The sequence below is a fragment of the Myotis davidii genome, unplaced genomic scaffold (assembly GCF_000327345.1).
Source record: "Myotis davidii unplaced genomic scaffold, ASM32734v1 scaffold1, whole genome shotgun sequence".
NCBI lineage: Eukaryota > Metazoa > Chordata > Mammalia > Chiroptera > Vespertilionidae > Myotis > Myotis davidii.
In genome coordinates, this window is record NW_006294681.1 from 3918787 (window position 1) to 3933510 (window position 14724).

Genomic DNA, 14724 nt, shown 5'->3' on the forward strand with positions numbered 1-14724 from the left:
ATGGTGCCAAGTGAGTACTGGGAATATCAGTGGGAACACTTTGTAAAGTATGTGATAGTTTAACCACTATGCTGTACACCTGAAACTAATACAAAAGTCATTCTGGGGAAGGTCAAACTGACAGATTGGAAGAGTTTGTTTTCACACAAAAAGCCAGGCAGCTTTAGAATTTGATTTAAAAAACAAAACAAGAAATTGGTGATATGAAATGCCCAGGTCTTTTGTGTCCATGAGGAACCTACTATTCCCTAAGGTGAATTTATTATGATTTTTAAATAGTTTAGGTTTTAGGTTATGATAAGTAAATTAATTGAGGATTATGTATCAATAGTATGTATACCCTTGTTGATTGGTTGCATCGATGTGCAACATATCTGTGGAGATGGCCTAGGAAACTTTCAATGATGAATGAAGTTACCTTCACATGACAAGTCATCCTGTGATTGAGTGTATCTGCTGATACCTGCATGTGACTCCATGCGTGTAATAGAAACATGGATTGCACACCTTTGTTTTGGAAAATGACCATCAGAAGTAGAAAGGTACACATATTGGTCTCAGTCCACATACTCTATAACCCAAGGCACTAGGCTGTGCGTTGATGTGGCCAGATCCAAGCATTGGGCACACTCTACCTCAAAGACAAAGCAAAAGAAAGGTGAGCAGGGTGAGAGTAGGCAGGTCGGGAGTGAGGTGCACCCCCATGAATGGCAAGCCCATAAACTGCCTTCACCATGACACACTAAAAACAACCCAATATCCGGGTAGAGTAAACCTTCCTCTACAAGGAAATTTTTTATAATTACAGTATTCACCTGGATATGATCACCCAAAATTAGCTGAGAAAAAATGGAAAAGAAAGAAAAGCAATACATGGTAAGGTTAATTGATAGTTCTTGTAATAATAATTAGAACAGGTAGACTAAAATGTTTAACTCTTAAGTAAACTGGTGAATTATTCCTGACTTTATTTTTCTATATTTTTCTTTTTTTTTTTTTGCTCGCATCTACCACAGCTTATTGAAAGTTGTAAACTTTTCAATTGTTTGACCAATAATAGTGAAACCAACTAAGATGATCTACATTTCTTCTTTTCCATTTGACCTAAAAAATATATACCCGGTCTATTTATGATGTCATCTAACTGTGTTTATATGATTGATTGTCATGTTCATTACTGCCATTAATATTTAAAGATCTGAAATTTACACTGACTGTTGCACACCAGCCAGAGTAGCCTGCTCCTGATCATGCCTCTCCTACTACAATTGCTCTGAGTCATGTTCACAACTTCTCCAAGTCTCAGCTCCCACTGAAGTCACTGCCAACACTGGGTCATCTGTGAAATGCCAAAAGAATTATCTAATCAGTTCACGTAAACTGTGATTATTAATGAAAATTCCTCACAAACTTGCACATTGTCTAAAATTTCTACTGTTAATGTCTCTCATAAGGTCTAACATTTGATACCCATTATCTCAATGGGTTTATCTGTTTAACTCGTTATTAATTAGCAGAGCCTCAGACAAATAGGACTCAAGCAAAGGATGAATACATTGTGGTGGAGATACAGAAAGGAAGGCCACACAAGCATTCTAGATGCCTGAATGTAGCTCACATCCTGACCCCCGATAGACTAAGCCTCGGATCATGAGATAACGTGCAAGAAAAACCAACCAAAAGCCGAACTAGTCTCTGACCTCATAAGAATGTTGAAAATAATTAGAAGATCACTGAGGCAGGGTTCAGAGAGAAATAGAGCCAACCTTTTTTTTTTTATTTCTAAGCAATTTCATGCAAACCTCTGATAGCTCTCCCAGAGCTTCAGCACTCTTTGACCTAAGAACCACAGTGAAAATTTTCCAGCTAAATTAATTGCCTAATAATGATATTGACACTCCTAATACATAGAAAAAAATTGTCCCTACCACTAAAATATTATTCTCATGAATGCAATGCTATATTAATACAATAATATGTACTAACACATCCTGTTGTGAGAACAAAAATCTCGATCATACCTCTCCCTTGGAAGAAAAATGGCATTCCATTGATTATGCCTGGAAAGAATCAAGTGCTCTGTGTTCTAAATGGTTTTGAGCTTATACAGAAATTTACAGGAAACTAATGCGTACTCAGGTTAGAGTTGAAAGCTAATTCTGTAACACTGAAGTGTTTTTTAAGATATCAGTGAGGTTGACTCATTTTAAGATAAACCACAAGTCAAAGCGGCCAGTACAGCAAATGTTTCTTAAAAGGAAATGTATTCCCAGCATCACATTAAAGCTTCTGCTAATGACACCAATTTAGGAAATTTTTTTTAAAAGCAGGTACCACTTTCCAGTTCTTGTGCTCACTTTTCTTAGCTTTAAATCCCGACTAAGTACTTAGAGAAAGGAGCTCGGTGCCTGGAGATCCTAGAGTCAGGAGATGGATACAGGTTTCACAGACTGCTCGCCTGTTCTCACTTTCCCCTTTTCATCATTTTCTTTGTTATAGCTGATCAAAAACTGCAACTGACTGAGACCACAGAGGGTTCATCTGCCCCTTTGTGCCCAAAATCCTGGTTTCTAGTTACCTTCTTTCTTTATCTGAAGTCATTCTGATCATAAACAAAATGGGGAGGAAGGAACCAAAATAAAAGGGGGGGGGAGGGAAATAACAGTAAACAAAGGCCACAAAAACACCAGAGTCCCACCAAAGAAATGAAGAAAAAGGAAGTTGAATTAAGGATGTCTTTCTTATTTTCCAGTCCTGGAACTAAAAAGGAGGGTAAATAGGATGTTATTAAAAATATTTTCAATTTATGTGTCAAAACCCTCAAATACATCAAATTTGAAATTTGCCACTTGCTAGCATGAAAAATACAAAATTGTTTGGATCTTAGTTTCCTTCTTACAGTGGAATAATCCCTTAGAGCCGTGGTCGGCAAACTGCAGCTCGAGAGCCACAAGCGGCTCTTTGGCCCCTTCAGTGTGGCTCTTCCACAAAATACCACATGCGGGCGTGCATATACAGTGCGATTGAAACTTCATGACCCATGTGCACAAGTCGGTATTTTGTGAAAGAGACTGTATTTTGTGGAAGAGCCACACTGAATGGGCCAAAGAGCCGCATGTGGCTCTCGAGCCGTGTTTACCGACCACCGGCTGAGAGTAATTAATGTCAGCCAGGTTCCCTGTTACCGATAGGACTCTTAGTCCCAGAGTCCAGACCTTCTTTACCTTCTTATGCAGCCCTCCCTTAAACTTGACTCCTGAACCCTTTAGCACGTTGTCTCCACAACTGCACTTGACACCTGGTGTAGACTGCATTGGTGGTAGTTCTGTGTGTGCATGTGTGTCTCCCTAACTACGCTGACATCTCTTTAAGGACGGAGTACCTAACTTCTTCTGTATCATCCATAATCCGAACCACAGTTCCTTGCGTGACCATCATCATCATTACAGTAATAAAATAAACCAAGTGTTTTCATGAATATCAATCCAACCATGGAACAACCCTGCAAAGAAACTGATAGGAGAGTTATAAACCTAACCCAAGGTTAAATGTTAGTAAATAACCATCACCTATTCATTTATTCAAATGTTAACAACAAAGCAGTTAATCAATTTCAAAACTTACACAAAGCAACATTATTCAAGACATTGTGTTACCCATGCAAGGACAGACATACATATTCTAGTGAAATAGAATAGAAAGTACATCCATGATCAACTGATTTTCTCTAAGGGGGCCCAAGATCTTGTTTTCAGCCCTGTGAAACCCATGTTTGACTTCAAACCTACAAAGCTGTAAGATAATAAATTTGTTGTTTTAAGCCAACAAATTTGTGGTAATTTGTAACAGCAGCAATAAGAAACCAATACAACGCCCTTTATAACAGCCATTGGAGCAGTACTACACTGTGTCGAACTACACTTTACACATTATAGCAAACTTGGGAAATTAAATGTTTGAATGACGTGCAGGGAAAAATGGGAGTAACTGGCCCAGGCTGATGGAAATCCATTTCTTGGTATTCCTGTGGCCCATTTGTGGCACACCAGCATAGCATGGCAGCTGTTAGGGGAGTTCTGCTGCAAAGGAACTATATGTTGTAAAACAGTGACTTACATGTGGAGATGGATACAGGAACCTATGAGTCTTGCTCTTTGGAGTAAGGACTAAGAGATGGTGAGTGAAATAAGTATACAAATAATTATCACCCAAGGCCAGAAGCAATCAATGGCTAGATGAAAGCAGCGAAGGCTTAACACAGAAAGAAGGTGGATTACATTTATAATATCTCTCAGAATCATTGAGTACCTATTGGTCCTGTGATAGGCACTGGGCAAGCAGCTGAGTCCCCAAGGAACTAACTTGTGGACTCACGGAGAAATCATACTCATCCACACATTGTTCTAAGAGAGAACAGTAGTTGCAATGATGGACATGTATATGGGGTCTTCTAGAAGCGCAACTGACTCGAGCATTAAAGAAGTTGAACCTTAATAATCAGAAATCTGGAGTATGAGAAAGCAGGCTGATATACATGAAAGGCCTCTCCAAAATAGAGTGGTGAATCATCATAGGGAGATAATGCGTGGAAAAAAATCTGAAGAGAAATTATGGCAGGAAACAAAGTCTGAGACGAGCGTGTTCCTGAGCATAGAGGAAATCTGAGCCCTCAGCACATCTGTAGGCAGACAGCAATTTGCTGTTTGCTAAAGGCCATAAGAGAGAAAAGAAGGAAGGTGATATAAAGCCTTAAGTAGGGCAAAGACTGGGTTTAACAAGTAAAGCCGTAGGATGCCCATTTAAATCTGAAATTAAGATAAGCAACAATTCTTCTAGCATTTCTCTTGCAATATTTGGCACATGCGTATGCTAAAAATTCGTTGTCATTTGTCTGAAATTCAAATTTAACTGGGTGCTCTGTCATTTCGCAGCAATTCTAGTGGGAGCGATGAGATTCAGAGGCCAAACAAAAGTGAGCCTGGGCTCTTAAGCACAGTTTCTCAGAGCGTATCAGTGGGCCTCCTGTAATAGGATCACTGGGAGTGCCCATATGTTTTCAGGTTCCTATAGCCCACGACAAGCCTGCTTAATCATTATCCTTAAGGCGAACACAGGAAACCTGTATTTTTGTTCTTCAGATGGTTCTGTGATTTCCTAGAATTTGAGAACCACAATTAGAGACTCTCTCAAATAGAGGAAATAAAGAAGCAAGTAGGAGTTATCATGCTGTGAAGAGGTGGAGTAATAGCACTCGCATAAATGATCTCTTGCATCTGATTAGTTTAGAAGGTGTCTGTCCAGACTGAGGAATTGGGAACCATGTTTGTAACTTGAAAAACACAAAAATATTATTGTATTTACTACAGATACTGAGGAGAGGTGTCCCCAAGAATTAAGTAAAAATTCCTAGTAGTAGTGAGAACCTCAGTGAAACTGAAGAGCAGAGATGTGTAACAGATTTGCTCAACAACATGGCTTTATAAGTTTTTGACAGTTCAGGGGTAATAAGAGTAGCAATAAAAAATAGAATCTGGAAAGCACAAAAATATTGTTGCATTTACTACAGATACTGAGGAGAGGTGTCCCCAAGAATTAAGTAAAAATTCCTAGTAGTAGTGAGAACCTCAGTGAGACTGAAGAGCAGAGATGTGTAACAGATTTGCTCAACAACATGGCTTTATAAGTTTTTGACAGTTCAGGGGTAATAAGAGTAGCAATAAAAAATAGAATCTGGAATTAATTGAGATTAAATTAATTAATCTAATAGATGGCAGGAATGACAGGAAGCCAAAGTGATAAAGCACTCAAGTGCAACAAGTCCAGACTGGAAACGGAGGCCATCATTACCAAGAAAGTGACAATGTATGTGGAAAATGCAAGGCACTAAATCAGGATTAGATGAAACAGTGGATATAAAGTTTATTTCTCTAAAATAGAATGGGAGTTGTAGCAAGTCAGAGAGATGAGATCAGTGGCGTGGCCTTTGTTGCCTAGAGCCAATCGTGGGGATATAAAAGTTTCTGGAAACGAGATGTGAATATTTGATAAAGTTTTATAGGGATGATGAAGTTGCTCTAGATCAGTGGTTCTCAACCTTCCTAATGCCACGACCCTTTAATACAGTTCCTCATGTTGTGGTGACCCCCAATTTCATTATTACAAATTGGACATAATTAAAGCATAGTGATTAATCACAAAAACAATATGTAATTATATATGTGTTTTTCTGATGGTCTTAGCTTAGGCGACCCCTGTGGGGGTTGTTCAACACCCAAAGGGGTCGCGGCCCACAGGTTGAGAACCGCTGCTCTAAATGATTGCTGGAACTGGGATAGAAAAGAATACTTGAAGTCATTGAGACTTAGTATTGTTTTTTTAAAGTGCTTATTTACGTATGGAAAGTAAATCATAAATTCTAATGAATAACTGATTAGACTCACACCTTTTGTGTGAAAATGTCCTCTAAAATGTCTCTGAGGGTATGAGTTAGCTCAGTCTGCATAGCAACAACAAAAATTTACCTTCTATTTACCCTTCCCCATTCTGTTATGATGCAAATATGTTTGTTTCCTATAGAAGAAAAGCAGTGTTTTCTTTCCAATGATGAAGCATCTTAGTTTATGGCAATCTGTGAAATGCATTAGGTGAAATGAGATTTTTTTTTTACTTTTTCTTGCTTTTATGAAAAAATTCAATAGCTTCACATTATATATGAACATTTTCTCACAACTTTCCTATTTAGAAGCTATTATAAAATAGTCAAATGGGAAGTAAATGTCCTCTTTATTTCACAAACCACTTACAGGAAGGCAAAAATATACAGATAACAGATTCAAGAAAGTGTAAGGAGAAATTCAGGGGACGCCAAGAACAGAAAAAGCATTAGTAAAGAATAGTCTCATCAAAATGTATACTACAACATTTAATTTCATTTTAAATGTGGTTTCTAAGTTCACCTGTCCTTAGATTATTATCTAGAGCGGTCACCTTAGTTTTTATATCTGTTGTCATCAACACAGAAAAATATTGGCAGCATTAGACCCCATAATAGAAACACTCTAAGAATGCAAGTTATTTGGAGAGCCAGGTTTGGGATATTAATGGAGAGCTAAGTCATGGTGAATATTTGATCATGTAAAATGTTCACATTATGTTGTGAAGTAAAAAAAGGAGATTAGAAACCATACCATAATAATTGGTTTGATTCCAATTGAGAAATCAAATAAATGTGTGTGCCTATAAAAGACAAAAAAAGTGGACAGCAAGAAAATTCATAAAAATGTTAGTGGTCTCTCAGCTTGTGAAAGTAGAGATGAATTTTTTTATTCTATTTCCCGTGTTTCTCATTGCTTTGAAGTCTTCTGTAGCAAATGCTTAAAAATCAACCTAATCTGGAAAGCTTGTTTAATCTGAGTTTTTAAAAGTATTTGCTGAGCTGAAGCCTGGAGCTCAAATAAGAGAGGAAGCTGACAGCCAGGAGTGTAGTAGTTGAAGCCACCACATAGATGAGATGGACAACCTAGAGAACACACATTTCTAAAAATCCACTATTACAGCATACAATTATCCTGGGAAAAATCCCCATTAAAAACTGAATAAGAACAGCAAAGACATGAATAATACAGTACAATGTACAACAGATATATATCAAACTCTGTACATCTCCAATAGGAATTACATTTCCTTGAAAGACACTAATTCAGTAAAAAGAGCATTGAGCTTTGGCGTCCACGCACACCCAGTTCTGAGTATCAGCAGGACCACATGCTAAAGATGTGATCTCAGCAAATCACTTAACTTTAAATCTATTTTCCACTGGGAAAAAGAATAGATAATAATTCTTACCTCACTAGGTTGTTATGGGAATTAAATGAGATAAACATTGAAAATCTTTTTATATAGAAGGTACTTAAAATTATTAGTTTCTCCTCCCCCACCATTTCAATCGTCAACTGTCCACAGATAACACACAAACTTTGATACTGTACTATGTTGAGAAAGAAATATAGATTCAAAACACAAAAAATTGTATGGATTATGCCTGAAGATAAATCAAATACTTAACATGTCATGAAATACAAAAACTCACGAGCTTCAGATTATTCTTAATAGTATCCCAACCAAGTGTCAAGCAGCCCTCAGGTAGTAAAATACGTTGGAAGAGTAAAATGACCATCCCCCCAACATGGAGTCTCATTTCTTTTTTCCTTTACTGGTCAATTTAGCCTCCTAAATAATTCATCCAAATTATGATTTGGTGCCGCTTTCTTGATCTTGCAGAAAAATGCCTCTGGACTCTGATTTTCTCTATTATTTACTTTCTATTCCATTGATTTCTACCAACATCATTATTATTCCCTTCCTTCTACTTACTTCAGGTTTAATGCGGTCTTTTTCTAGACCTTTTCCATGGAAGCCTATATAACTTATTTGTAGACTTGCTTCTTTTCTAATGCAAACCTTTGAAGTTATAGATTTCCCATTAAACACTACTTTAGCAGCATTCTCCAAATTAAAATATTTAATGATTTGATTTTTATTTAATCAAAATATTTTCTGAACTCCTCTATAATTTCTTCTTCATCCCATGGGTTATTTACAACTCTGTTTTCAATTTACAAATAGGTAGGGATTTTGCACATATATGATATTGATTTTCATTTTAATTCCACTGTGTAGTCAACAGAGCATATATTTGTTATTTTAATATTTCAAATTTTATTTAGGTTAGCTTTGTGGCCTAGAATATGGTCTATCTGCAAAAATTTTATTTGCACATTTTTATTATCGCTGGGAAAGTTCTGTGTAAGTAGCAAGTAGGTCAAGTTTCTTTACAGCATTGTTCAAGTCGTCTACATGCTACTGATACTCTATCTGTTTTATCAGCTACTAAGAGAGGAGGGTAAAAATGTCAACTATCTTTGTAGACTCAGTCATGTCTATTTAACTACTGTCAGTTTTGCTTTAGGTATTTTGAAGCTGTGTGTGTGTGTGTGTGCATGTGTGTGCATGTATGTGTATATATGTATATATACCTTCATTTAAATTATATTTTATGGATATGGGTTAACTATTTTTTCACAATGAAATGTCCCTTTATCTCTAGTAATATTATTTGTTCTGATGTATATTTTATCTGGTATATTTCAGCTTCCCCAAATTTTGTCAGGATATAGCTTATTGCATCTTTAACCTTTAGCCTACTGTTTCTTTATCTTTAAAATGGATTTTGTCTGGACAGTATATAGTTGGGTATTGATTTTCTATCCATCCAATCTCTTTCTTTTAATTAGAACTTAATATCATGTAATTATTAACATATTTGGATTTAAATTTGCCCTCTTGCCATTTGTCTCCTATTTGTCACATCTGTTTTTGCTTTTTTTCCCCTGCCCTTATTTTTGGATTGTTTATGTTATTTTATCTCCATTATTGACTTTTCTCTATATCTCTGTTATTTGTTTCTTGTATAGTGGCTCTAAACTATTTTAGTTTATATAAGATAATACTTAACAGAAAGCATAAGAACCGTAAAACTCTACTTCTATTTCCTCCCCTATTTTCTTTGCATTTTATTAGACATTTTACTTCCATATTCTCTATATTTAAATGATTATTAGATTCTTTAAAAAAAAACCTAAAAACTGAAAAAAAGTATTTGACAGTCATGCATATAATCATAATTTCTGAAACTGATTCCTTAGTGCAGATCCACGACTTCATCTGGTACTTCTGCCTGGCGATTCTCCTTTAACGTTGCTTGTAGAGCAGGTCCGATGATAAATTCTCTCACTTTTGTTTATCTGAAAAACTAAGTCTTTATCTTGTCTTCATAAAATTCTACATTGACAGGTTGGTTTTTGTTGTTACAGGATTTTTAGGATATTGTTTGCATATTGGGCTTGCACAATCTCTGACAGGAGGTCTGTTGTCATTCTTTGTATATAATGCTTTGTTTTCTGAATATTTTTAACTTTTTGTCTTTTATCACTTGCAGGCACTAATTAGTTATGATGTGTTTGGTGGAGAAATTTAGAAATTGTTTGGTATTATTTCTTCAATGTTTTTTCTGTGAACTCTTCCTTTTGAGACGTAAATTGCACATATGCCAGACCGCTTGATGCTGTCTCACAGTTCAGAAAGGATCTATGAAGTTTCCTTTTTCTCCTGTGCTTCATTTAAGGTCATTTCTATCACTATATTTTGGAGTTTCTCTCTTTTTTTCTTTTGGGGGTGTCTAATCTGCTGTAATCTCACCTAGCATATTTTTTTATTTCAGATATTGTATTTCTCACCTCTAGTTCCATGTGGTTCTTATAAAAAATATCTTCAATTTCTCACCTCATTATGTTCATGTTTTTCTTTAAATTCCTGTTCACAGAGAGAGTGTAATGACTCTTTTAAAGCCCATTTCTGCCAATTCTATCATCAATGTCATTTTAGGTCCTGTTTATCTTGGCTGATACCTCTCTTGGCCACAGGTTGCATGTTTTGTTTGGTGACATGTCTAATAACTTGTGATCGGATGCTGGATATTGTATTGCCACATCGCTGATTTTGGAATTTGGTTGTCCCACTTTAAGGATATTAGCCTTGTTCTGGCAGGCTTTATTACTTGCAATACATTAATCCCCTGAGGCAACTTTTAAAGCTTTCTTATGAAGGATCTAGAGTCGCCTTTACCCTAATTATTATTTAACTTTAATACTAAAGTGGGAACACTTTGAAGTCTCTGGGTGATCACAAAGAACTCTTCACTTCAGCCGATCAAAGCATGAATCTCTCTCTACCCTGAGTAAGCTTTAGAAATTATTCAGTTTTCCATAATCTGGTATTTATTCACCTCGCTTCATGTACTTTCACTCCATATGCACACACCCTAGAATTAAACAAGCACTCTAGGGACTCTCATAGAGTTTCCAAAGGTCCCTTTTCTTTGTAATATCTGCCCCTTGGAATTCTGCCCCACAACCTCCAGCCTCTTCAGCTTCCCTAACCTCCAATCTCCCTTTCCTGGAACTCTCTACCTACACCATGAACTGAAATGTGTCCGGAGAGAAACCTAGAGTAATTCTAAGGCCCATTTCATTTGTTTCCTTCTCAAAGGTCACAGTTCTACACTTGTCTAATGTACAAAAATTGTTGCTACATGTGTTTTATTCAGTTTTCTAGTTGTTCACAGTAGCAGAGGAAATCTTCCCCATGCATCACTGAATATTGATACTTTTATATATGGATATATCAAATGAACACTAGGTCAATTGTCAGATTAGAATTTAGGATTTAGAATTCTCACTTTGTTAGTAACCTGTTCCCAGTTAAAAACATACATAGTAATGTGTGTGTGTGTGTGTGTATGTATTTAATGGGTTCTCGATAATAGATTATCCCCATATATTTTTCTTACTCTTTCGTTGCATGCTAATTTGTCTGTTTGTGGAATCTAGCAAGTGATTGAAAAGATCAATAAGTGAAAGGAAAAATAGGACTATTGTTTTTGAAAATATTAATGATACAATATGTAGTGATATTTTAAATGAGTAAAACTGCTGTTAGTTTATATTATGATATTATATGTTTATTTTAGCACATTTGTACAGGCATACCTTTGAGATATTGGGGTTTCACTTCCAGAACACTGCATTAAAGCAAATATCCCAAACAAGCAAATATTGCAATAGAGCAAGTCACACAAATATTTGTGTTTCACGGTGCATATAAAAATTATGTTTATCTTATACTGTAGTCTGTTAGATGTGCAATAGCATTATATCTAAAGATCAATGTACATATCTTAATTTCAAAATACTTTATTGCTCAAATATCTTCTGAATGGCCAGGTGTAATCTTTTGGCTAGTAGACGGTCTTGCCTCAATGTTGATGGCTCCTGACTGATCAGAGTGGTGGTGGCGGAAGGTTGGGGTGGCTGTGGCAATTTCTTAAAATAAGACAAAACTGAATTTTGCCACATTGATTGACTCTTCCTTTCACTGACAATTTCTCTGTAGCATTTCACCCACCGTAGAACTCCTTTCAAACCCTGCTGCTGCTTTAACAGCTACGTTTATGTAACAGTCTAAATCCCTTGTTGTCATGTGAACAATCTTCAGAGCCTTTTTAACAGGAGTAGATTAGTGGAGCAGTCGGCACACACTCATCAATTAATTTTGCAGCCTTCTATGGGCGCGATTCATGGTGACCCCAAACAGTTACAGTAGTAACATCACAGGTCACTAATGAACAATCACCATAACAAACATTTAAAATATTGCAAAAATTACCAGGAGACACAAAGTGAGCAATTGCTGTTAGAATGATACCTAGAGACTTACTCCACACAGGATTGCCACAGACCTTCAATTTATAAAATAACAATAACAATTATATCTGTGAAGTGCAATAAAGTGAAGCTCAATAAAATGAGGTATTCCTGTACAGAATTTGTCACAGAATTCTGTTTTGAAAATCAGTGATGAATTTGGTATTAATCCCGTTCAGCATGAATAGAGCTTCCGACTTACTAGTAATAGAATTCTAGTGAGAAGCCTAATACTTTTAGAACAATTTAGTTCTAAGGTTTATTGAAGTATGGTGCTGAAAGATAGGAAATGCTATTATATTTTAATGATTTACCTTCCTTTTAATTGAACAGAAGGTAAAAATTTATGAAATTTAGAATAAAACAATTTGACATTTTCAGTTTTTCCTAATACAAATTTGACCCTCTGTTGGAATATTTCAATTGGGAGAAATCATTCAAAGTCTGTGAGTAATAAAATACCACTGTTAAAGAAGGAAAATGTGCATTTTTCTCTTGGTACAGACAGATAAAAAAAGAGAGGAACTGTCACTGTACCTTTAAACTTACCAAAAGAAAGGTATTCACCCAACCTTGGCCATTTTGCAGAAAAGGTCGACTTTGGAAAAGGAGAAAAAAAAGGAGGGAATATTTCTGTTCTCACAATGGGATGGTAGAAAAAAACAACAACAACTAGGAATTCTCCAAGAGACTATAGAATAGTTGAACAGAAAAGGTATACAATGATTAATGACTACTTGGGGGTACATTGTCCATTTGGCACATTGCTGTTGGCACACTTTTTGTGGGAAAGGAATGTGCCCTATTCTCTTTTATAACCAGAGCTAGACATGTAGGAGGACTTCAAATACTAGTTTAATTCGTGTCCTCTGCCTGCTGTTTTTTTCATTAAAATTATTTACCCTCGCATTTTGATCTTCTAGAGAGCCTTGTCTTTCATCTATTACCTTCGGTAGAACATGACTAAGAGAACTTGAACAGGCTTTATGACTCAGACTCTTAAGAGAAGAGCTTGGAACTTTGTGCTCCAGCAGAAATATGTCTGTTGCTTTTCACCTTTCATCCGCTGCATATGGGAGAAGTAATGGCAACAACAAGATTACTTGTCCTGACAACAGTGAATCAGAACTCACCCAATTGTTGTTCAGAGTAAGAGCTGTACCTTTATAATCCAGCCTTTTGAATGACCCTTAAGAGCAAGGACAGAGCTGACTACATTTTCTGAGAAGATTAAAAATGAAATCTATTATCGGTAAGAGCAGTCAATACTACATAGATTCCCTGTTTCATCAAATGGTTAATAGTTGAGATTTATTAGAGATAGAATTAAAACCACCTGCTTCTCTACCTTCCACCATTTTACTTCTACTTCTAAACACTGCATTTGGAAATGGACCCTTTTAAAAGCTTTGGGGGGGGTGATAATAAACAGTTTCTGCAGCACAAATCTCTAAGATCTAACTCTTAAAAGTATTCCCTTCTTCAATCCTGTCTGATTAATATCAGCCTACTTGGAAAACACTCTTTTTCACTGTTTCCTTTGTGTTCCTTGGAGCTTGTTCTCAATTGACACTTTTTAATACATGGCTGCCAATGTATTTCAGTCTCTTTCACATAAGTGAATTGAATATATATATATATACTCATTTATTCATATAAAATATTTATTGAGCCTCCCTTGTGTACCAGGCACTCCTCCAGGTGCTGGGGACAGAGCATGGATCAAAAACAGACAAGATGCTGCTTCTCATGGTGCTTGCATGAGTAAATACTAAATAAACAAAATGGATAATCCATATTATAATAAGTACTGTGAAAATAATAAAAGATAGTGATATTATAGAAAGTGACTAGAAAACCACTTTAGATTGAAAGGGCAGAAAATGAATCTTATAATTAAGATCTGAATGAAATGCAGACTTAACCTTGAGAAGCTTTCAGAAAAAGAGCAAGTATAAATGCCCCCAAATGGGAATGAACTTGGTGAAGCCAGGAACATAATTAAGGTTCATTCATAGAGGGTGGCAGGGACAGAGCTGACTACATTTTATGAGAAGTAGGCCTTGGTAAAGTTTTGGACTGAAGTAGTAACAGTAGAGCTAGAGAAACAGCACAGATACAGGACATATTTTGGAGGCAGAGATGAAGTACTTGATAATATGTTGAATGTCAGGTGTGTGAATGAAAGCACAGAATAGAGGACAATTCCCCAAGTTTTGGCTTGAGCACCTAAGTGGATGGTGGTACCAATTAATTAGATATAGAAGACTTGGGATTGACCATTTGGGTAGAAAGTGTTGACTCAGTAGTTGGATGCATAGATATGAAAATTAAAGACATCCACATAGGTATATAATGAACTCCTTGAAGATGGTGAACCATGTAGTAAATGTATTGTAGGGAA